Source organism: Capricornis sumatraensis, chromosome 15 (genome assembly GCF_032405125.1).
Source record: "Capricornis sumatraensis isolate serow.1 chromosome 15, serow.2, whole genome shotgun sequence".
NCBI classification, from domain to species: domain Eukaryota; kingdom Metazoa; phylum Chordata; class Mammalia; order Artiodactyla; family Bovidae; genus Capricornis; species Capricornis sumatraensis.
The window spans coordinates 49,047,533-49,073,930 of record NC_091083.1 but is presented as its reverse complement, the minus strand read 5'-3'; positions in this window follow the sequence as shown (position 1 = coordinate 49,073,930).

Sequence of the window (26,398 nt, the reverse complement as noted above, 5' to 3'; positions counted from 1 at the left end):
TATGTTATACACCTGGAGATAATATAACACTGTAAATCAACTTGCTTTAAAAATGGTTTTAAATAAATGGGAGAGGTCCATACACTCAAGTCAGCCACATTCTCATGATATGTGAATGCAACAGCAACTGGAGCTCAAACACAAGCTTCTCACCTCAGAAAGTGGGCTCCCTTAGCTCCCGAAGAGGGGTGTCCACCCCTGCAGGCGTCTCGGCACGTGCAACTCGCGAGGGTGTAATCCCACTCATTCTCGTCCTATTTCAGTGACCATGATGTTCGATTCACATGCTCAGCTGTGTGTCTCTTGTGGTTAACAGCCTTGTGCACAGCGGTCATGACTGTCACGATATTTATGTCTCCTGTTGAGAAGCACCTATCTTTCCCTCCAACCACTCTGCAAGGATATGATCTCCACAAGGCCTCTGTGCTGGCCCATTTACTCGGAAGGCATTTCCTGATTCATCCACAAGAATAAATACAGGTAAAGTGTCCCTGGGGATGGGAGATAATGCTGGGGAAAGGGGAACAGGCTCATGGCCTGGCGTCAACACCATTCACCTTGGGCAAAATTTTAAAGGAGAGTCAGAGCTAAATTTTTAAGTAAAATTTGCTCCTCCCTCTCTTCTCCAAATAACCTGATCTTCCTCATTGTTCCACATTCTGTGGATTTTATAGAAAGTTAGAACCAAAGGAGACCTTAAATGACTGGCCTGAGCAAGGCATTTCAAAGTTCTTTTAGCCCAGGGTGCTGCTATTCAGGCAGGAGTGTGGAAGCCAGTGTGCGGGATCCCTGAGAAGGGGCTGTCTGTGGAGGGTACACCCCCACTCTCCGAGAGCCCTCAGGGGCACAACCACTCCCCATGTCTGTGAGGAGCTGTGTGAATGTCATTTCTCAGCTCCACCCTCTTCATCTCCCAGTTGGGGAACCGGAGGCCTTAACATCAATTAAATGAGCTCAGGGATCTCCTAGGGAGGCCATCCAAAAGAATGCACCCAACCGTCTTGTTTCTAAAATCTTCATCTATTTTTCTATCATAATTAAATTGAAACTTCCTTTATGAAGCTTCACTTCATGCCCTTGTGACCTGGGTGCCACATTCCAGCAGACATGCGGCTGAATTTGTTAATCACATGGGACCTCAGCCCCTCTGCCCACGAGAGACAGGAAGGTGACAGGTGACCTTTGTTTTAGAATCCCTTTATCTTCAGAAGTGAGGTTTCAGTTTGAATCCCTGATCATCAAGCAAAAGAATATTGATTTTCTATTTGAATGATAAGATTTCCAGTTTCTTGCAGGACATGTGAAAAAAGTCATCACTTTCATCTTTATTACAAGAAGAAAGCTTAACCTACCAAAAATCAACAACTCTTCTCAGATGCATCAGAGAAGTGAGGTCACGGGGAAACCAGAGGGACAGACAAGAAGACACAGAACACCACAATTCACAGGAAACCCACACATGAGGAGAGCCTCCTTGGGAGGTCAGACCCATAGCTGACGAGCTGCTGGAGCCCCAGTGTGGACGAGTCTGAGAGTTAAGAACTCCAGGGGCACCCAGTCACAGGGAGTCCCACACTTCTTGAGAGTTTTACCTCCTGGAGCCCTACCAGGTTCTGACAGTGGGTGTTGGAGAGAAGTCCCCAGAGGCTTCCAGCAGGAGGAGGGGAAAGGAGCCATTGTGAAACGGGACAGAGCACTCTGTGGCTCTTAACAAGACCTGCCTCAGGGGAAGCCACTTACCCCAGACCTGTGCTCTTGGTGTTATCAGAGCCTAAATGGCCAGTGGGACAGGAAAACCAAACTCCAGTCCATGCCAGCCATCCCGTCCCACCTAAGAGGGGGCAGAAAAACAAACTGAGAAGTTCAGTGAGGGTCACAGCCCAGGGCACAGCTTCCCTAACAGACCTTCGTCCTCAGGCTCAGAACACGTCTGCCTCCCCTGCTCCATCACCACCCTGTTAACAGGGCTCCCATGTGACAGTGGGGCACATGCTTGCAAGAGACCTCGTGTAAGAAGAGGAGGAAACCTCGAGAAGAGGAGACAAAACCAGGGCACCCGGAGGAACCCTAGCCTCTGACACCTGGAGTTGTAGCAGACAGTGAACACGGCCTAACTCCTAGCTGCACAGACATAAATCCTCACACTAAAAGTCTATTTGCCTCATTTCCTTCTACTTGGTACCTCATGTGCAGCATTAAACAACAAAGTAATACTAGGCATGCACAAAGATAGCAAAACAGAACCGCCCCACCCAACCATGGGTTGAAGAGACAGAACAAGCATCAGAACAAGACTCAGATTTGGCAGATGGGACTGTCAGATGGAGAACTGAAAATAACTGTGATTAACCTTCTAAAGGCTGTAATGAAGAACATGGGTGACACTCAGGAACAGATGAGTCATGTCAGCAGAGAGATGGAAACTCTAAGGAAGAACCGGAAGGAAAGGCTAGGAAAGCTGTAACTGCAATGAGAATCACTTCTGATGAGCCTTTGGTAGATTGGGTGTGGTGAGGAAAGAATCCCTGAGCTTGAAGAAATGTTAAGAGAAAGTTGCAAATAAAATACAGAGAGAGAGAAAAAGGAAGAATTACACAATAGAATATCCAAGAACTACTGACAGTTGTAAAAGGTATAATAAGAATACTGGAAGGAGGAGATAAATAGGAGAAACAGTTGTAACAATATTGCCAAAAGTTTCCACAGTTAATGGCAGACACTACACCACAGATCCAGGAATCTCAGAGAATACCGGTTAGGATAAATATAAAAATATCTACAACCAGGCTCATATTTAAACTGCAGAATATCAAAGACAAAGTTTCAAAAGAAGCTGAGAAAAAAAGGTTTATGTATAGAGGCACAAAGGCATGAATTACATTAGACTTCTCTTCAGAAACAATGTGAATAAGAGAATGAAGTGATAAAATGTAAAAAGAAAAAGCCAAACAAACCCACCAACCCAGAATGTATAGGAGAAGCTGGGAGTGATTATATAGGAACTCTCAGTAAATTTTTTCTGTAAACATAAAACTGCTCTAAAATATAAATCAGTTAATTACAATCATATAAAAAAAGCTAAAAAACTCCCCCTCTCACTCCAGATGATTTGATAAATGTATATTCAAGTACCATGACCATTCCTGTTTTGGAGATACTGAAAAGAAGGTAAAATATGTGAGTAAATCACATGGGATTAAAAATTAGGACATCTTTTTTTGTTTGTTTGTTTTTTTCCATTTAAAAAATATATTTATTTATTTTAATTGGAGGCTAATTACTTTACAATATTGTATTGGTTTTGCCATACATCAACATGAATCCACCACAGGTATACACGTGTTCCCTATTTTTCAACACATGCCAATGTTATATGACAAGGGACATACTTCTCTAAGCTCCCTTTAGAAAGAGGGTCATTCTTAAGATGAGGCCAATTATTTCATGATACTGGACATTGAGTCCTCTTGAAAATGAAACTAGTTTTAATGAGGCACATATTTAAAAATATTAGATGACACTAATTATCTTGTCTCCTGGTGGGTGACAGTAGCCACCCAGGAATAGCATCTTCTGTAGAACCCTAAACTAGTGAAGTTTAATAGCTGTTCTAACCACAAGAGCCTTCAATTGGACACAATAATTTTCATTTCTTAACAACTGGAAACCACAGAAAATGGCAAAAAAAGAAAAAAATTGTACTAGAAATTTATAAAAATTCAAAACATCTTTTAGAAAAGTTCCTGAGGCCACTGCATTGTGAGATCCATGTTTACACAATGACTCTTAACCTTGGTTACTTACCACAGTGTTAAATAAAAAGCAGATCTCAAAGTCTCTACGCAGGACAGGAATCGGATTTCTAAAGGAAGAATCAAGTGTTAGCATCTTTAGGTCTCCACAGGTGAGTGAGTGTCCAGTCAAGTTTGAGGACCCCACCCCGCACCATGTACAGTCACCAACCTAGTCAGTCTTGTTCACTGACATGCATTTAGTATATCATAAGGAGCAGACACTCACTCATTAACTCCAGTTAATCACTGGACGGGCATCCCACATGGCAGGCAGATTCTTTGTCATCTGAGCCACCAGGGAAGCCTGATCACTGCATACTCTGTATAAACTTGACCTAACTGGTCTTTACGGTTAAGGCATATTCTGTAATGAAGGCAAGTGGTAATGTTTATAGAATGTATATCAAGTGGAAGGTGAGCTCTGAAAGCGTCAGGCACTCACAGAAGAAAATCCTTTAGCGCACACTTCTCGTTACCACTAGACATGAAGTATTTGTGTGAGGGGAGCAGCTTACATTGTTGATATGAAAGAGGAAAACTGTGTCTTTAATTGTCTACTACGGTAGATCCTGAGGACAGATGGGGTCACTGGGTCACCCCTGGTTAAGAGAAATGCATTGGCCCGAGCAGGTCAGTGAACCCCCATCCACTCAGCTGTGCTTAGAAATGCATCAGAGCCTTTTTCTTATGGGAAGTTTCAGGATGTGACAGCCACAGTCCCTCTCGATACGACATCCCAGAGGACCAGGAGAAGAGGTGGCTTTCTAAAAATGGCAGCAAGGAAAAACAGTAAATCCACATCTCTATAAAACTCAGATGCTTCCAACCAATATTATTATATTTTGATCCTAACTATACCTGGATATGGCTACTAAGCACATTAGTCTAAATGCTTTCCCCAAACCTCATAATAGTAATTTTCACACCTTGTACCATGTGATAAGATATAGTTTATTTCTAAAGCTCAATGAACATCCGAGCATTCAATTCCCCAGTTATTTGTTTCACATTTATGTTATGTTTTTACTTTTACTTACTCTGTCTTTCAAGATTTTTTTTTCCTTTGGTAAAAATCAGAGAAAAGGTATGAAAGAGAATTTTCATACATTAATTTGGATCCTTGAACTTAAGGAAATAGGGTCAGTATAATCTTCTCTGGGCTTCCTGAGTATTTACCTGAGGTACATAAGCTTTTTTTTTTCTTCCTATTTTTGTTGTTTTTCTTGGCCTATGCTATCTCATTGCACAAGGATTTTGTGTCTGTCAGCCATCAATGCTGTGATAAACAGTGATCTCATCAAAGCCGCACTTCATGTGTTTGTTAAAGTGAAGAGGCTCAAACACACTTTCCAGTTTTGCTGCCATGGACAGTTAGTTACAGATGATGACTAATGGTTTTTTGGGATTCTTACATCATCAGTGTCTCAAGAAATGAACCACAAGTTGAGATAGCAGAAATCAAGGTCTTTTACAAAAGACCAATACTTTTTTGGTATGTTAAGTGGTTCTGTTGGTCCGCAAGCAGGTGTGCGGGACTAGTCACCTCAGCTACAAACAGAGTTGCAGTGTAAAGATGGTTTTCTTTTCTGTGTCATGAATGCCTGGCCCACATGGACACTCTGTAACATTTCATCAGTGGAGCTGGAGAAGAGACAGTCCCTCATGGACTGCAGGCGGAGGCCACGTGGCCAGCTGACCTCTGCCTAGGGCACTCTGTGGGCGAGGGGCAGGGACGATTATGGCTCCCCTGTGCCTCCTGAGCACGGGGCATGACCGTGGCCTGTTTGCTGCAGGAGTGCCGTCACTCCCGCCCTGCTTGCCTCTGCAGGGCCAGACGTGGTCGTCCTGTCACTGGGAGGCCTGGGACGTGAGGAGCAGGCTTCCACCAGCACAGACCCAGTCGGCGGCCGTGACGACCCTCAGAGGACCTGCTGTCTCTGTGTTCATGGGAGAGGAAGCTGCCTTTTATCTCTGAGACACAGGCTTGGTTGGAGCCCCAAGCAGGCGGCCAGGGAGCCAGGGCTCCTCCCGCTGCCCCTCTGCTAGCACAGCAGAGCTCGGGGGTTAATCACCCTCCTCCTCCAGCAGCCAGCCTGGGCTTAAGGACATTGCAGCCCTCAGGTTTGAGGCAGATGCCAGCGTTTCAGGGAAGAAGGGCACAACACGATAAAACAAACACAGCCAAAAACAATGGGAGAAACAAAGGAAGACACAGGAAGCAGAAAGGGCCCGTTTGCAGTCCCCTGTCGTGTGTGTGTGATGGGCTAGCTGCCCCCCTGCACTTGGCAACAGTGAGTCTGCACGGCTGAGGCTTGCTTTCTCTTCAGTGCCTGTGGAGTGACATCTGCAGAGCTCCCCACAACACACACACCTCTCAGGGCACCTCCATTTTCAACCCTAGATGTTCATCACCATCTGAGTCTTTGTCCCAAATGCTGTCTGTTTTCTGTTACTGGTTCTGAGAAGCAGAAGGAATGAGTTTTCAAAGAGCCATGCTTCCATCATAAAATCTGTCCACCTGTTCTCTCCAACTCACACAGACACACGTGCACACACTTGTGTACTCACACACAGATACACGTGCACACACGCGCATGCAAGCAGATGCACACGCATGCACACACACATACTTACGTATGCAGACAGACACACCAGCAACCCGAGCCCTCAGGACACTGGGACCCAGAGCTGAGTGTCCCCGAGCAGCCGCCTGGGGGCACTGCGGAGCAGCCCAGGTCCTGCCTCAAGAGAGGGGCCTCCTCCTGCCTCTCTGTGCCCATACAGCAGCCAGGTCGTCCTGCTCTGCCTTAGAATTCTCTTATGAATAATAGTTTTTTTTTTTTTAATGAAGCGAGAATATTTGAGGGGAATCTATTCCCAAGGATTTAATAAAAGGGAACAAGATCCTCGGATAAATCACCCAGTGAAGACGCATTCTCTACAGAGGCTGCTGTAGACAGCAGTTTTGGTGGCTAAGTGCCCAGATGTTGAGATCTCAGAAAAGAGTGCCAAAGAATGAGACCTTAGAATTAAAAAAGAACTAGTTTTATTGCTAAGGGAATCATTAAAAAAAAAGTCCACACAAATGAATAATGCAATACCATAGTGGTTAGAGGATAAATTTGAAGAGCATAATAATAACTGTTGTGCCTGGTTTAGTAAAAGGAAATTGAAAATTGACACCCTGAATCTAAAACCTAAAGTGGGGGAAAAGACTGTGTCTCATTTTGTTCTCTGGTTTAATCCACTGAGTCAGAAGGAATGGGTGCAGCTCACCACATTGGCAGGTATGTCCAATCCTGGGCAACGACCCTCCTGAAGGACACGTGACACACAACGTCCAGTCTTACTTCAAATAAGAGAGAGATGGCTCGCTTGGACCAGAATGGTGGAGCAGGATTCTGAGAGCTTCCCATTACCAGGAATGAGTTATCAGTCGTGCACATCTGCTTTAGTGATGGCGGGGAGGCCAAGGACCCCGAACACCTGCTGCAGGCAAGGCCACGGGATGGCTCTTGAGGGGTGTGCACCTCATGATGGTTGGAGCTGCTCATCCAGCAGCTGGGTGGGTGGAAGAAGCTAGATGCCGCGACCCCAAAGCTAAATAGTAACTCACAGCAACCATACAGTAAGTTCTGGGAGTGTTGGTATTAACAAGAGGAGATTATGGCTTAAGAACAGACATGACAGGAGTGGTCTGAGAACTTTTCATTTAGTAGCTGAGTTCTCATTAGCCCAGTAAACATTACTGAGCACATAAGAACCCTGCTGTGGAAAACCAGCTTTCCCCGGCACTGCAGATTTACGGGTTTGAAGACCGGAGAGACATTTCAGGCAGAAGGGAACCAGGATGGTCTGTCTCTTGCTCTCTTTTTTTCCCCAGGGATTCTTAGGAAATCATTCTGGCTTACCCAGAATTTTACAAACAGCAGGAGATCTGGCTAGATGAACTGAGAGGAGTCACTGAAAGGCTCTTGACAGGAGGATAAAAATTCCGAATTTCATTTTGCGCAGAAGTCATGGGAAACATTTCAGTGGGAGCATGGTTGGCTGTCTGAGCACAGTCATGACTACCTGTGTCAACACTCTCCCTGTGAAGCTCGTTCTACCTTCAGGAATCCTTTCCTCCCCACCTCCCATTTTCCTGGTTCTAATGTGTCTACGTGGGAGCGTCCCAGGACTGATGAGGTGTTGAAGAGCATTTGATCCAAGCTAATAAGACACTATTTGTCATCCTTTGTAGGTTACACTGCAGTAACAAACAGTCCCAAATCTAAAGGGTTCAGAGCAATAATAAGGGTCCACTCTCAACGTGTCTTCTCCAGCAGGTCTTCCTCCTTCCCAGATCGGGGACACGGCTGTGCTCATGGTAGAGGGGAAAGAACCATGCCCCAGCAGCTCTCAGGGCTTGGTCTAGACGTGGTGTCCAGCAGTCCAGTCTCCTCCTGCTCCAGAGCACGCAGTCAGCCAAGCCTGTGGTCACCGAGGTAGAAGCAGGACCTGTTACAGGAAGGGACAGTAGGATGGATATCGATCTAGCTAGACAGAAGGACTGGTCCGTGAACCAGAACCCATCCTCAGATTTTCCTCCATCTCCTTCTGCTTCCTGTGGCGCAGGCAGCAGGGGGACCATAGGGAGGGAAGAGCCTCTTTCTGTTGTGACTCTGGGAAGACGTTGGGTCAGAGCCCATCGGCCAGTGTCTTGTCTGGATGGTGCATGGGGTCTGAGAACCTTGACCTTGACTGCCTTCCTAGAGGGACAAGGTGCCCTCCCATTTTCTGTAAGCCGCCGCTGCCCTCATTCTCCGGTTTCTGGCTGGAGACCCTTTTCCCTGCTTCATTCAAGGAAGCTATGGACATGATCCTGAATGGGGGCCTCTGGGTTTGCTGCTCAGCCCAGTGGAAATCTGAAAATTCAGAGGGCAGTTAGCAGGAGTCTGTAAGATAATGATGGGAAGTGTGGGAATCCAAGTTCCTTGAAGTGCTAAGTATAGTCTGAAACCTAAGCTTTGAAGAGAAATTTGTGGTGTGTCTTCACAGATGGTGATGTTGGTGATGAGAACACAAGGCCAGTCAAGATAACCTGCTTTCCTTCTTGCAGTAGTTTCTTGGCTGCATTGGTGACCAGTCATATCCAGAAAAGACAAAAATTCTGTGTATGCCAAAATGTTTTAAAGTTTGCAGATGTCAAAGATAACTGGTTGTTCTGCTATAGCCATACATTTTAATTAGTTCTGATTTGATTTAGTGTGGAGAGTCCAATAATAAAGAAAGGAAGTTTTCATATGTTTAGAAGCTGTTCAGTTCAGTTCAGTTCAGTTCAGTCGCTCAGTCGTGTCTGACTCTTTGCAACCCCAGGCCTCCCTGTCCATCACCAACTCCCGGAGTTCACTCAGATTCATGTCCATTGAGTCAGTGATGCCATCCAGACATCTCATCCTCTGTTGTCCGCTTCTCCTCCTGCCCCCAATCCCTCCCAGCATCAGAGTCTTTTCCAATGAGTCAACTCTTTGCATGAGGTAGGGTTTGCTTATCAATGTGCAGTCAACAGAGTGACATGTTGGAGCATTTTGCTGTTCGACACTGACCAACAACTTAGACAATGAACTATGTACATGTTGCATAGTGAGGCCTGTGCATTGGACCTCTAGTCAGATAATCTATAAGTGAGTATTGTATCTTATACACATTTTTAAAATGTTGCTGCTAAGTCGCTTCAGTCGTATCTGACCCCGTGCGACCTCAGAGATGGCAGCCCACCAGGCTCCACCATCCCTGGGATTCTCCAGGCAAGAACACTGGAGTGGGTTGCCATTTCCTTCTCCAATGCATGAAAGTGAAAAGTGAAAGAAGTCGCTCAGTCGTGTCCAACTCTTTGCAACCCCATGGACTGCAGCCTACCAGGCTCCTCCGTCCATGGGATTTTCCAGGCAAGAGTACTGGAGTGGGGTGCCATTGCCTTCTCCATTTTAAATGCCATGAAAAGTTAAAAGAAACACTTCAAGAAACAGTGGTGTTTCAGTTTGTGTGCTTTCTTAACTCAGGTGAAGGATGTAACGTAATTACTGGACGCCTCAGATGAATTATTTCAGAATCTCAAAATGCATCCCCAGATTCTTACCATGTCTGTGAATGGGTGCAAGCTGTCTAACAGGCTGCCTGGTTCTCTTTGCCCCTCGCTGCGCCCTCCCAGGAACTATCATTATCTTCCAATGATAATACACTACTATGAGCATTTCTTTATTGAGCTGAGTACTAAAATTTTTATATGGAATGTTTTTGTTTATCTTCATTACTCTCACTTTCCCTATTTGTGAACCTACCCACTGGGTAGAATACAGCTCGTGTCCCTAAAGCAGCACCGGTGTGGCTTCTGTGCACGGGGCTCTCTGACCTGTGCAGAGTGAAGACTGTTTGAGTCACCTAGCCCGGACCTTCCCAGTGGAGGAGCTGGGGGCCAGTGCTCCGCCTTCTTGTTTCAGGTGGCAAGCATAGGTCCCTTCTGCACGTTTGTGCTTTTTGTTGGCGACTTTGCTGTTAAAGTGGCTTCAGCCTAGTCCTCCATGCCTAAGCTCAAGAAGGCTGTGACCTGGGAAAAATACCCGTGTGCTAAGCAGTGTTCAGATGTGAATGACAGCGCTGTGGGCAGTAGGGTCGATGTCAATGGATCCTCATTACACTGAACAAGCTATCTGAACAAAAACACATAGAATCAAAGTTAGGTATTGATTGGTTGAATAAAATGTGACCAGAAGCTTGTAGGAACCTAACCCTGTATTTCCTCTATAAGAGTGGTTCAATATTCACTAATTCAGGGTTCATGACAAAATTGTAGAATATAACCACCATGAGTAATGAGAATGTGGTTAGTCAGTCCAATTCTCTGGGACTCCATGGACTTAGCCCACGAGGCTCCTGTGTCCATGGGATCCTCCAGGCAAGAATACTGGAGTGGGTTGCCATTTTCCTCCTTCAGGGGATCTTTCTGACCCAGGGATTGAACCCACATCTCCTGCGTCTCTTGCATCAGCAGGCGGACGAATAAGGAGAAGAGGTGCCCTTTTCAGTGTCTTCTGAGTGCTGGACACTGTCCTCTGAGGACAGGGCAGATGCAGCCCTTCCTCCTTGTTTTTGGTGAAGATGGCACCACCTGTTCAGTGAGGCAGCCCTGGGGGGAACCTCACCTGGGGGGAACCTCACCTGGGGGGATGGGGAGCAACCCTGAAGAGGCCAGAGCAACAGTGCCCTTCCTAAGGTTCTGTTAATAGAACACACGACTGCTGGGGCAGGGGCAGGGATCAGCGCCTCCTTTCAGGGAGCAGGGACTAAGGAAGAGAAGCAGCTTGGAGAAGATCCCACATTCACCCAGGCAGTGCTGGCTGCCTGCGGTTGGGATGCAGAAACCCCTGATACCCTCCATTCCCCTGTCCCTCCCCCCATCCTTCCTCCATCCCATCTCCCTTTTCCACCCCTTCTTCCCCCTCCACACCTTGTCGCTCCTCCACTCCCATCCCTTCTCCACCCAACCTGCAGCACAGTGGTTTTCTGAGCGCTGTTTTCTTATTTCACAGGGGAGAGAAAACACCTTCTCCTTCCCTGAGCCTGCCCTGAAGTCTTAATTCCTCTCTTCCAAGAAAACCAGGATTGACGCTTATCTAAAACAAACCTACAAAGACAGCCTCATGCCTGCCAGGGTTAAATGCCCAGGAAACCTCATTAATTAATTGCATTCTGTATCATTAACCTTGAGGTCAGAACAGGTCAACTCTGGTAAAAGCTGATGTCCACAAGATTGAAATGGGTAAGAGTGGTCTAGAGTACTACAGAGAAGTTACATTACAGCAACATTACCCACCCCCGCTCCAAAATAACCTGGGACTTTAAAAACGTCCAGAGATCTGATTTCTTTAGAAACACCTTCATATCTGTATAAGTTCATATATACATATGTATGTACTCACATATATATACACTTATAAAAAGCTGCTTTCAGAAGTTCATTCAGTTTACTGCTATGGCAAGATTCTTAGTTGCTGTTATTGATGTTGCTATTTGTTCTTTTATTGGTTTGTGTTTAGTTAGAGAATAGCATAAGTTACAAATATTTGTACAAGTCCAGTGAGTCAATGCACTGTGACTAGAGAGCCCTATGTGCGCTGTGGAGCCTGTGTGCCACAGCTAGAGAGTCTGTGTGCACAACTCGAGAGTCAGGGTGTATAACTAGAGAGCCCGTGTGTACAACTAGAGAGTCTGTGTGTACAACTAGAGAGCCCGTGTGCCACAACTAGAAAGCCCATGTGCTACAACTAGAGAGTCTGTGTGCACAACTAGAGAGCCCACGTGTCACAACTACGGAGTCTTTGTGCACAACTAGAGAGCCTGTGTGCCACAACTAGAGAGCCTGTGTGTACAACTAGAGAGCCTGTGTGTACAACTAGAGAGTCTGTGTGCACAACTAGAGAGTCTGTGTGTACAACTAGAGAGTCTGTGTGTACAACTAGAGAGTCTGTGTGCCACAACTAGACAGCCCGTGTGCCCAACTAGAAAGTCCATGTGTGTACAACTAGAGAGCCTGTGTACCTCAACTAGAGAGCACATGTGCCACAACTAAAGAGCCCATGTGCCACAACTATAGAGTGTGCAGAACTAGAGAGTTTGTGTGTACAAATAGAGAGTCTGTGTGCCACAACTAGAGAGCCCATGTGTCACAACTATGGAGTCTTTGTGCACAACTCGAGAGTCAGGGTGTATAACTAGAGAGTCTGTGCCCCACAACTAGAAAGCCTGTGTGCCACAACTAGAAAGCCCATGTGCTACAACTAGAGAGTCTGTGTGCACAACTAGAGAGTCCGTGTGCACAACTAGAGAGCCCACGTGTCACAACTACAGAGTCTTTGTGCACAACTAGAGAGCCTGTGTGCCAAAACTAGAGAGCCTGTGTGTACAACTAGAGAGTCTGTGTGTACAACTAGAGAGTCTGTGTGCCACAACTAGACAGCCCGTGTGCCCAACTAGAAAGTCCATGTGTGTACAACTAGAGAGTCTGTGTGCCAGAACTAGACAGCACATGTGCCACAACTAGAGAGTGTGCACACCTAGAGAGTTTGTGTGTACAAATAGAGAGTCTGTGTGCCACAACTAGAGAGCCCACGTGTCACAACTATGGAGTCTTTGTGCACAACTAGAGAGCCTGTGTGCCACAACTAGAAAGCCTGTGTGTACAATTAGAGAGTCTGTGTGTACAACTAGAGAGTCTGTGTGCCACAACTAGGCAGCCCGTGTGCCCAACTAGAAAGTCCATGTGTGTACAACTAGAGAGTCTGTGTGCCACAACTAGGCAGCCCGTGTGCCCAACTAGAAAGTCCATGTGTGTACAACTAGAGAGTCCATGCCCCACAACTAGAGAGCCTGTGTGCCACAACTAGAGAGTCTGTATGCCCAATAAAAGATTCTGTACGATGCAATGAAGATACTGTGTGTGGCAATTAAGACTTGATGCAGCCAAATAAATAGACAAATATTTTCTTAAAAAAATACTGGTCTCTATAAGGTCAATGACCACTATGAATATATGAATTTAAAAGTATTATCCATTTCTTTTAGTGTTAAAAATGCAGTTTTAAGACAGTTGTTACCAGTTAAATCTTTGTGTGTGCCTATGTGTGTGTGTAAGAGAGAGAATTTAAATAGAAAGCAATAACATTATTTAATCTTCTTTTATATCAAGTGAGTTTCCAAAATATATTCAAAATTCTCACCTCTCCACTTTCTTTATGGCATATTTGGCTTTATGCTAAACTGCATTCCGAAGATTCTATTAATGAAGATGGTTTAATGCCCGTGCATTATTATAATGGACTCCTTTGTTCTACAGCTTCTCCCTGTGTCACAGACTAAGTCATTAATCAATGGGTGCTGAAAAATAATTGTCTGGTTCTAACAATCGTCTATTGTTGAAACATTTGGAATTTTAAGATAAAGATGTACAGGCTGTTCTGAAAAATGGTTTAAGATTACCCTTCATGGAATTGTGGACATATTGTTGGAAATGCCGAGCAGCTGACCTGGTTTTAATGCATTTTTGAGTCCCGTTGTTCAATTGCCTATTCAAATTGTGCTGGGAAAGTTGACTTCATTAATGTCAGGAAATAATGATTTTGGGTTTTTTTTTTTGAGCTCACACAATTATTAAATGCAGAAATATCATAGGATTCTTTAGCATTTTAAAATAGAAGTGCAGCATGTTAATAACCATGATGGCGACTTTTCATCTATTTAACATCATTTTTTGTACATGGCACTCCCATCCTAGATACCTGCTATAAATAAGAATCTTGTATCTCTAGGTGATGACTATTCAACAGGAAATATATGACTACACCATGCTGTTTCAGTAGCTCAAAATTAGATACCTTTCTCATTGAAAATGCTGTAATTTGAAATGTCAATAAATACATTGCATGCCATCTCATACTATAACAGATTACCACTTAAATCTGTCAAGATTGAAGTCCAATTCACAACCTGAAATAAATGTGAATTCTAAACTGAGGGAAAATGTGTGCCTGACTTTTTAATGTAATTCACTTCTATGTAAATATCTGTATCATTGCATATTTATTTGGTTGTATGTCTAACTCTTCCCAGACAGGGCACTCTCAGAGCCAGTCTTTGCTCATATTTATTTTCGGTAGATCTCTAACCTATTACAGACCTAAGTTAATAATTACACATTGGCTTTTCTTTGATGAGCGCCTGAAACAAACATTACTTCTTAACTGGAGGAGAAATGACTGTATTTCTCTCAGTTCATCCACTCCAGTGTGACCCATAGAAACGAACCTCTCTTCTCTTGTCTTCTCTTGTCCCTAACACTACACTAAAATGAGGAGCGTCTCCTCTCTCTGGTATGTTTTCAATGAATCTTCGTTGTTCAAGTGGGAGCAGATAGTTGGCGTCGGGTGGTTCCTTTCACCCCTTTAAAGTCTAGGAGCATGGGACCTATCTGGGCACCTGATTATCTGCGAGGTAAGGCTTGTCCACCGTGTAGCTCTCTGGGGCAAATCAGCATGCATGCAGTCCTTTTAAGAGATATGTTATTCTGGACACACAGGGAAGGGGGCAGGGTGAATACTGCACGTTGGTCCCACAGACAGAGGCCCAGAGCCATCAGGAAGGGCCAGCTCTGTCTGATTCTTGAGCCCCAGGTTTCTCCATTAGAAGAATCCTGTCCTTTTTTCAGTCAGACTGACAGTCACTGACTGTCATATATTATATAAAATCATATTTATATCCATGCAAGCATTATATGTATTTTATACAAATATATAATATACATAATATGATGTTCTTTCTTTGTGTAAATGGTTACTTTAGGTCTATTCTTTTATACTTATGTCATCAAATTAGACTGTATTTTACTGGGTTGGACTTCCTTCTATGTATGTATTCCGTGTATTGAGTGATTTCCTGTAAGTTTTACTATCTACAAACTTACTATCTAGTAATCCATCTTCATTCAGCAAGAACGTGGGAAAAAATCAATAATTCTAATAAAATGATATGGATGGATTTAGATGAAATAGGATTTTGAGGTTATTTTACTTATTGTCCACATCGTGACACTTGACTGTCTTCTCTAAGCCTGTGAGTCTTTCTTTTAGCTTTGCCCCATTGTTTGCATTGTTACAGGACTGCCTCATATCCTAGGCAAGGGCTGGGGCCAGGCTGTGTCCATCCCCTGTTCTGTCTCCGGGCACACCCATGGCTGTGAGGAGTCACCTCGCTCGTTAAGAGCAGGCAATCTGAGAGCTGGACGGGGCACTGAAGAATGCATCCCAAGCCTTCACTTTTCGATAAGAACCCTCAGCCCCTGCGAGCTGTTACTTCAGGCTCTTGGGAGCCAGATCTTGGGGCAGGATCTGAAATAGGGCTGCGGCTCCTCTGAACTCTGCAGTGTCACCTGCGTCCTACTTGTGTCCCCTAGAGCGGCAGTCTTCTCACACCCACACCCTGCAGGGGTCCTTCTCCTTTGGAGCCAAGCTCACAGCTCCAGGAGAGATGCCCATGTGAGGGAGACAGGGAAGCATCCACCTGGCCACCAACGTCAGCAAGGCCAGACGGCAGGCACCTGCTGCAGTTAAAACACCTCACAACCAGAAAGTATCAAGTAACAATTGTGCACTGACTTGACTGCCCAAAGTAAAAGTGCCAGAAATCGACCTGCATCATGGGAAAGAGCAGGAAGTTACTTCAGAGACGTTTTGTAGCAAATGTAAGAGCTTGCTGAAAGCTGGCACACGACGGTACCCATTGCATTTCTTCTGGATAAAACCATACTGTCTCCAGACCTTGGTGTTTCCAAGTATCAAGTACAAGTCAAGTGGGAGCCAGTTTTTGATCACTATAAACAGGGGCTGTCCCAGCGAAATGGATTTTAATACTATCCTGCTTAATGACTGAGAAGAAAGAAACTGGAGAGCATGTACTGTGCTTTTTATTTAAAATTGTGTTTTTATTCCAGTATGTTAATACAAAAATCATATTGACCCATGCAATTAACATGAAAGATCTCAGAAAGTAGGTCGTGATGTTTGTCCAACCACTGTGACCCAAATTCTACAGAACTTAGAAGAGCTGTCTCTGACAGCTGATAGGCACTCATAAACACACACGTTCGGCCAATAAACCATGGCATATTGGATCACTGTGTTTAGGAGAGACTATACTAATTACAGTGACACTTGACTTATGGTCAGAGATGAAATGACCCTGTAAGCTCCCTTGTCAGGATGTGTGTCCCAGAGTCTTCACTTCTGAGAGGTTGTGGGAGGGCCCTGATGTCACAGACTGAGTTACTAAGGAGAAGAGGATGGGATTCGTGTCCCAGAAGGAGGGTTTTTCCCCTCTTACTTTATTGGGCAGGATCATTCATTAAATGAAAAATCCCCTTGGACTTACGTGATCCTTTAAAATAGAAACATAAAAACTTACAGTAGTAATAATGATACAAGTCTAATAATTTTTAGTCTATTTACCACTGTTTAAGAAGTTTATGTATTCTGTCCTTCTTCCCTAGATGCATGCTATAAATAAAGGGATTGAAAACGATTATTGTCCAGCTGGGAATATGTGGACATATAACTCAGTTTTAGTGTCTAATATGGGACAGAGACCGCATTAAGATCGGTTTATTTTTATGTCCCCTCTACTTGACTGGCATATCTAAAGCGATGGAAAAATCCATATCTTGTGAGATAAATGGCTTTGCTGAGACAGTCTGCTTTTCACAGAGTGTTTTTGCCTCTTACAGTGAAGATTTCAGTGGATACATCGCCCATCTTACAACTGGACAAAGCTGAAGAAAATGTCTCTCTACTCACCCCAGAAGTTGTTTGGTTTCATGGGACTTTCACTCTTGACCCAGTCCCTGAAATCCATGATTCTTCCCCAGTTTGGGGGCCTCTTCATTCTACACTCGCTTCACCAACGTTTCCTTATGTTCCTCTCCACATTTTTAATACCACAATCTGTCCCCTCCCCTTCCTCAGATATCAAGTGGGTGGGAACGCTGGACCAAGGCCGATAAAGGCTCACGTTTAGAGAAAACGACAGAGTCAATCTCTGTGTGCAGATTCGGAGAGCCTTCTCTGGGGCTGATACCTGAGCATGAAATCTGGCACTTCAGTGGAAGTAACCTTGACAAAGAGTGGACAGCGAGGTTCTGAGTGCTTGTGAGGCCAGTGAAGGGGCCTCTGGGGACATGCCGGGGTCACTCTGAGGAAGTGACACCAGTAACCTAGAATCTATCCAGAGAAGAACCAGCATGATGCTCAATCAGCAGCTGCTACTGTTGGCCCAGCTGTGCTCGGTCCACTGATTGTGGTTGCAGGAACTTGTCCGATTCACCCTGAGGAAGCCCAAAGGACGGTTCTGAGAAGTGCCTTCAGTCCAGGGGCTGCAGCATTTGCTCCACGTGGCTCAGGAGACTGGACAAAGAGGAAGGAGCCACTTTTGTATAAATGCAAGACTCTCCTACGGAGAAAGCAATGGCACCCCACTCCAGTACTCTTGCCTGGAAAATCCTAAAGATGGAGGAGCCTGGTAGGCTGCAGTCCATGGGGTCGCTAAGAGTCAGACATGACTGAGTGACTTCACTTTCACTTTTCACTTTCATGCATTGGTGAAGGAAATGGCAACCCACTCCAGTGTTCTTGCCTGGAGAATCCCAGGGACGGAGGAGCCTGGTGGGCTGCCATCCATGGGGTCGCACAGAGTTGGACATAACAGAAGCGACTTAGCAGCAGCAGCAGCAAGACTCTCCTAACTCTGGGGACTGGCTATCTGGGTGGGCATTTCTTGGCAGGAGGTGAAGAAGGCAAGCAGATGTCTGGTGGGGCAGGAGCACCAGCATGGCTCCTCAGTCTTTGCCCAGGATTCTCTGGAAGCCTGGGGTTACCTGTGCCGTTCTCCTTGCCAGCAGGGAGTCTCTGGTGGCGGGGGGTAGGCAGGGGCCCTGAGAATCACTGACCAGAGTCAGCATGTCTCACTTTACTGAATTCTGGGATTTCCTCGAGTCCTGCCTCCCCAGTCCTTTCGAAGCTTGCTTAAATCCAAGCAATGCCAGAGACAGTTTTTGCTTTTCTCACAGAATGCTGACCCATGTGCTGCTGAAAAAGGATGATTCTTTGTCCATTTCTTGGGTTCACTTTGTGAGAATATATCTTCCGGGTTCAGTACAGGAGCGCGGGGTCACAGGTTTGAGAAGCCCCAGGAAACAGGTGCCTTTGTGAGGAGCCCCTGTCCTCCACCCAGCCCAGGCCAAGCCAGGTGTCCTCCCACAGGTGCGTCTCCTCATGAAGCCGGACTCTCAGTGTCCCTTCAGAAGCCTGTAGCCCAAGCTAAATGACCAGGTAGGGAAAGAGGACAGTGTTGGAGTCACAGCTCAGACCACCCTCTCCTCCAGGCTGCTGGCAGCCCCTGAGGACACAGTTACGGCCTCCAGTTTTGTCCTTTGCTGTGAAATGTGCAAATTTTGCCATACAATCTCTCTGCAGCTCCTCCCAGGTATAAAGTTCCCTGAACACGCACCTGGCCACCCAGCATCTGCTGAGCCCATCACTCTACCGAACAACATGGACAGAGAGCCAGACCTAACCCCGGCCAGATCACAGAAATAAGCACAAATCTGACCTGATTTGTTTAGACTTAGTCTCAAGGCTCTTTGGAGAGAACTGAGCTTGTCACACACCTTTTCTTCATATTTTCTGGGTCCAGAGACACCAGGAGAGGAGGGTTGTGGATGTTTAGTTAGCCCTATCTGAGACAGGACACTTAAAAAGTCCTGAGCTTGTTTTCTGCTGCTGCTGCTGTTAGTTGCTTCAGTCGTGTCCGACTCTGTGCGACCCCATAGACGGCAGCCCACCAGGCTCCCCCGTCCCTGGGATTCTCCAGGCAAGAACACGGGAGTGGGCTGCCATTTCCTTTTCCAATGCATGAAAATGAAAAGTGAAAAGTGAAAGGGAAGTTGCTCAGTTGTGTCTGACTCTTCTCGACCCCGTGGACTGCAGCCCCCAGGCTACCCCCTCCATGGGATTTTCCAGGCAAGAATACTGGAGAGGGTTGCCATTTCCTTCTCCAGGGGATCTTCCTGACCCAGGGATCAAATCTAGGTCTCCTGCATTGCAGGCAGATTCTTTACTGTCTGAGCCACCAGGGAAGCCCCCTTCAGGAAAATTTCTTGATTTGCTCAGAGGAGATAATTTCTGCCACAGGTATAGCTATATTCAGGTGTGACACTTACCATGTGAATTGCCTGACCCATGTAACTCTTTCCTTTCCCTGGCAACTGACTAAAATTCAACAGGGTAGTAATATGCTGCAGGGATTTTAATTCTTAGCTTCTTAAAAAAAGTGATGTGTAAAAGGTTGAATTTGTGAATTTTAGACATTAAGCAGAAAAGTGAAATATATTTATTTTAGAATATTTAGCCAATACATGTTAGTGTGTAAATAATACAGTAGCCACCCATGAATAAACCTCTAAAATAGAGATTTTTCTATACTTTGTAAATGAGGGCGAGGGTAGGATGATTTGGCTGTACTTTCTACAGCCAAAATCAAGTGAAAAAAATGAACAGAAAGACTCATAATGACCCCAGAGTGATTTTCATTTTGAATTAAATTCAAAAGCTTTTTCTTAAAAGATCCTAAGTGAAAAAGGAGGTGTTTTATACTCTAAAAGAGATGACAGCAAAATCAATCATATTTGCGGAGTTCTTTTTTCTTTCCCCTAAATTATGGCTGACAAGATAAAAATTTAAAATATGGTCAAATATCAGATAAGAATTTGAATAGCACTGTGTCTACTATATTTAGACATAATTATAATATTTCAATATTTTATTAACAAGAGTCATAGTATGATAGCATGACATATTAGCATATTTATAATTTTAGCCTCTGTGACCGGCCAGTAACTTGCAGTCTCCCTCATTTGAACAATCTTTTGTTTAAATGTAACCACCTTCCACTGCTAACAACACCATTGACCCCAATGTCAGGCAACATTATCTACTCAGTAATTTGCACCAATAGCCTCATTGTATTTCATTTAGCAGGCCGCTTATCAGGGAAAAACAGGAAGACTGAAATCCACAGTTCTTTGTAAAATAAATACAAGTAATAATTGTAAAAAATGGGATATTAGGAAGCAGACTGAGAGAGCCTGTGGACAGGTGACCAAGAGACCCAGTACTGAGATCCTTGATGGTAGTGATAAAACCAGGAATGTCACTGGTTGTCCCCCCATGAGTGGCTTTGGGTGGGGAATGTAGGGGTCACAAATGAGTACTGTTCACAACTGAGTCCTTTTCAACAACAAATCCCACTTTTGGCCTTTGGGTTTGAAATAAAACAAATATAGATACTCAAAGCTCTTATCAAGGATGGAGCTGGCAAGTGTGAGCTGGTTCCAAGGTCTCTGAAGCCCTGAAGGGGACTCCTGAAAGGAGGGACTGGTCCTTCCTTCACTTGGTGAGCCTCTGCCTAACGCCTCACTGTGTCTGACAGCTACCTGCTGGCGAGCCTGACTATAGCCTCTCTGGCAACTGGCCAGTGTGGGCCAGTAACTGCCAGTTCCTCTGCTTTGCGCTCCTGTCTCCAGCCCAGGCGCAGCAGAGAAAGTCGTCTGCTCCCTGAGCGATGCGGCGGAGGGCCACCCCAGCAGGCAGACCTGCACCCTTCTCTGTGCCGTGAGAGCCCTGCCTGTCTTGCTCTCTTGCCAGTCCAGCCCTGGGTGGGCAGGCTTTGCTTGTTTCTCCCGGTGGGTATGACTGACTGACTTGTTTGGGCCTGGATGGCCCTGCCTGGAACACGGCAAGCAGTGGGTCAAGTTAGTTGTAGATGATTGTATTCAGATGCCTATGGATATTTCCAAATACTGCCAATCATAACTTCCTGTGTATTAGTCCATTCAAAAGACAGTGGACGCCAGCCACGAAAATATAAACAGATGTGAGAGAAAATAGAGAGTGAGAAACAAATGTTATTTGAAATCAACTACAAATGACCGAGTTGATCCTGACCCCAATTGCCTTTTTTCCAGCAATCTACTGTTGACTACACTTCAAATGAGAGCTTGTAAAGGAAGAGAGTGAGCAAACACTTAAAAGTTGCTAAGGAGCTCCACACAGCAAAATAATAGAAAATGGTCATTTGGGTGGGTCCAGGGCACTGGGAGCTGAGATGGCTCTGAGGCAGCAAACAAGTAGGGGCCTGGTGGCCAAGGGTTAAAATCAGCTGAAGAGAAGCTCCTAGCATCATTGCTTTCACAAGACCTCTGAGCTTTTCACCTGGGGAGCCACCTCCGGGCCCACTTCCAGAACCTCATTAAAGTTTGCAGTGTCCCACGTGCTTGGTACCCAACATCACTTGGTACCCTGACATCACTTGGTACCCCACCATCACTTGGTGCCCTGACATCACTTGGTACCCGACACTCTTGGTACCCCAACATCATGTGCTTGGTATCCCAACATCACTTGGTACCCCAACATCACTTGGTACCCTGACACATTTGGTACCCCAATATCACATGCTTGGTACCCTGACATCACACACTTGGTACCCTGACATCACTTGGTACCCCAACACACTTGGTACCCCAACATCACGTGCTTGGTACCTGACATCACTTGATACCCTGACATTGCTGCCGAGAAGACAAGGAGGTCAGGTGTCAGGGGGGCCGAGGAGTCCCACAGGGAAGGGAGCTGGGGGATTTCAGAACTGGGGGCAGGGGCAGAGCTCCCCATTCACTTTGGGAGGAAGGCTTTACTCATTTCACTTAGAACTCAAAGACAGGGTGATCTAGCCGACATTCAGGTAAATTTTAAAATAAAAAGTATAAGGTGGGAGGGGGGCTCAGGATTGGGAACACGTGTACACCCATGGCGGATTCCTGTTGATGTATGGCAAAACCCAAACAGTATTGTAAAGTAAAATAAAGTAAAAAAAAAAGTATAATAAAAAGGAGACTAGGTTGTGTATGGTGACCTTTTAAACTGCTGGACTGTCTGTGTGGATATTTAAGGCCACCATGCTTTTCGATGACTGGCTGTTATTTCTCTGATGTGAGCCAACCACTGAACTTGTGATTGACAGAACTTCCTTTGAGAGTTCCATATTAATCAGCGCGCAAGTATACACAATGAAATAGTGCAATGAACCCCCCCCCCAAGACACTGTTACAGAAAAGGAAAAGTCTATGACTATAAACACACGCTGCTGCTGCTGCTGCTAAGTTGCTTCAGTCACGTCCGACTCTGTGCGATCCCATGGACGGCAGCTCACCAGGCTCCCCCGTCCCTGGGATTCTCCAGGCAAGAACACTGGAGTACGAGGTATACATAAAGGTGCACAAAGGTTTTTTTTTTTTTAAACTCATCATCTTTGATACCTCTGATCATTTGTGACAATGTCCTATTTACTAGACAAGAATTGACATTTTGCAGTTTTTTTTGGAGGGAGACACTTTATTTTGGATTTTTTTTTTTTTTTTGCCATTAGTCATGACCAAAATAAGGTTGGAAATGTAAGCTTTCAGTGTTACTCCTAACTTTTTGGTCAAAATTAAGTGGTTGCATGTAATTGTGGTAATCTATAAATTGTCGGGTAGTAATTTTAGAAAATGTCAGTGGAACTAATGCCTGACTCTGTGTGATAAGTACACAGCTAAGACCCCACAGGAACTAACAGGGTGAACGAACATGAACTGAGACCTAGTACTACCAGTTAAGAAGTCAGAGGCTGTAGGATGGTTATTTGGTTTTTGAACTTTCCTTATGAGAAGGGAGAATGATAATCACCCGTCAAGAGTTTTCTGAATGAAGCACTGTGGAGAGCCTAGCTCATGCCGGGCGCACAGGGATGGTCACAAGTGGTAGAGAGACTATTATCATAGTAATTGTTGCTATTATTATCATTGCACTGGGTAAGGGGGCAACTGGCTTACTTTGGCTTACTTACTGGTCCAACATTAGTTACTTCAAACACTTCTTTAATATCCCCCAGTTAGAAAATCAAGCTAACTTCACTGAGAAAAGTATGCAGGCTGCGGAGGTGGGGGTCATTTATTTCAAGTGCTCAGACAGTGATGGTGACTGTGTTTTAATTGGAAAGAGAAGTAACTGCAGAATCACAGAATTCTTCTGCCAGGAAGGACTCTGAATCATTCCTGAGCCCTTTCACCCACTCTCCCAGCCCTGCTGCAGCCGCCACGCATGAGGATACCCAGGCCAAGGAAAAGCACGTTTTTCAAAGTCAGACAGCTAATGACAGCCCACAGAAGAGCCAGAGCAGGAACCCGGTCTCCCTCCCAGGCTTCCTCCTTTCAAACGGAGCTCAGATGTGGGCTTGTTAGTGATACAGCAAGTATTATAGCAGCCTTTTCTGGTGAATCAAAAAAAATATATGATATAACAAAAGTTAATTACACACAACCAGCCAAGTAAAAAAAACCTCATATTGTAATCCACCGTAGAATCTTTGTGGTTTCCATGGTAATGGGAGGTTGAGAGTTTTCAAATAGAGCAATCTTGCACAAGAAATGTATTTGGTGATTTTCCCGACATCTCATAAGTGGTTAATCAGGCCGGATCCATCCTGATGTAATTGGGAGCTGAATGTCAGAGGAAAAAGTAGGCTCCATTTCAGTCCAGTCTCAAGGGCACCACCTTCCTCTGAGCCCAGGCGGTGTGATCTTGAGACAAAGAGGGGTGTCCTCCCCTGATGGCTGGGATCCAGCAGAAGGGGTCCCACTCAAACACCCTTTAACCCCTGCAAGAGTCCCGACAGTGCAGCAAAGGCAGGTCTGGGGCTGAGTCCAGTGGCTCCCAGTAAAACCGCTGACTGAATCACAAGCAAAGAACAAAACCAGAAACAAACACCTGCAGAACCACTGTGATAGCAAAAGGGCACCCATGGTTTTCTGTTATGAGGCTGACAATTACTTTATTGCATTGACATAAGACTTCTGCTCACTGTTGAATCTCTGTACTTCCCTCCTCTCCATCCATCTTTCTTCCCTTCCTATTCCTTCCTTCCCCCGCCCTTCCTTCCTCCATTCCTTCCTTCCTAAATAGTTTATTTCCTTCCATTATGTCTGTAAGTGTCATTTACTTAACTGCAGGAGACCCGAGTTGGATCCCCGGGTTGGGAAGATCCCCTGGAGGAAGGAATAGCAACCCACTCCAGTATTCTTGCCAGGAAAATTCCATGGACAGAGGAGCCTGGTGGGCTAGAGTCCATAGGGTCGCAAAGAGTCAGACAGGACTGAGCAACCAATACTTTCACTCTCATAAAAGTTATTATTTGTGTGTGTTGATTTTACAACATGTTACTTATAAATTATCTTTTGCTAGTGCATTCCTATCAATTCCTCTGGTTTTATCTCATACATAATTATATCATCTGTAAGTAAGAGTGACTTTAGCTTTCTCTCATATAAGTGTGTGATTGTACTGTTTCATATTTCCACACAATGCTAAAGAAAAGGGGATGTACAACATATTTGCATTTGAACTGAAAAATATGTAACAATGAGAAATTATCTGAGATTAACAATGGCAAAACTATAATCAAAATAAAATTATTGAAAGTTTCTTACATATATATAGATTCTATAGGTATTGTTAAGTGCTGTCATTTTCTATCATACTGAGTGTTTTGAACTTGAAAAAATAATATGTTTTGATTTTGCAAAATGCATTTTCAGAAATTTTAGAAATGACCGTATGATTTCTCCTTAACTGTATTAATATGAGATCTATAATACATTAAGTTAAAAGAGTTAATTCTTAAGAGTAAAAAGTTATAAGCTAAAAGTTAAAGATTTCCTACTATTAAAGCACTCCTGCATTCCTGAAACTTTGTTTTGAATTTCCTGTCTTACTCAAACGTGTGTGTTCAATTCTCCCCACTTCTAGCCATGGTTTAACTTAGCAGTTTAAAAAGTTCTAGGAAGGCTTTTTTGCTTTAAATGTTGATATTCATTCCAATTTTCAATATCTTTCATAATGATTGGAAATTGTTGATTTTGTTATTTTTCTTTGGGACACTGAAGTTCTGTCTGTAACCTAAGTCATTCCAAGTTTTTTTTTTAATATAAATTTATTTATTTTAATTGGAGGCTAATTACTTTACAATACTGTATTGGTTTTGCCATACATCAACACGAACCTGCCATGGGTGTACACGTATTCCCAATCCTGAACCCCTCTCCCACCTCCCTCCCCATACCATCCCTCTGGGTCATCCCAGTGCACCAGCCCCGAGCACCCTGTATCATGTATTGAACCTGGACCGGCGATTCGTTTCATATATGATGTTATCCAAATGCACTGAAATGCTCTTCAGATACAATGCAGAACCACCTACGTGGGTTTAGAGTATGATTTACAGCAATACAATCTGCCTTACTGATCGTGGTTTCTGTCTTCTCTATTCTGTTTGTATCCCTTGCCATGTTTTATGTTGAGACAAATAAGTGAGCCTCTTGCTATTATGTTTCTGACTCTATGTCCGCATTATAAACAATGTTGCTGCTTTATCTGGGTGTAGTTCCTAATGACTGCTAGCTCTGTACCGGTGGTTGTATCCCTCAGCATCATGAAGTGCTAACCCTCTTTGTTATTAAATGCTCCATCTGAGTTTCTCTTCCTTTTTGCCAGCTTTGTCTCATATCAAGGTGTGACACCTGCTTTATTTTCATTTGCATTCACCTGGCACACCTATATTCATATTTTACCTTTAATCTCTCTGGAATAATCTTATTTTCCTTTTGTAAGCATTGTATTATATTACCAACACCAGAAATGAAAGAGAAAATTTTACTACAGGTTTAATAAACCTGTTGAGGGGAAAAGATGACATTCTGAACAAATTAATGTCAACAGATAAGGCAACTTAGATAAGAGGGACACATTCATAGCAGAGTAAAATTAACCAAAACTGAGTGCAGATGAAACAGCAAATATAAATAGCCCTATGTCAATTAAGCTAATTATAAAAAAATCCTCCCACAGTGAAAGCTTCAGGCCCAGGTG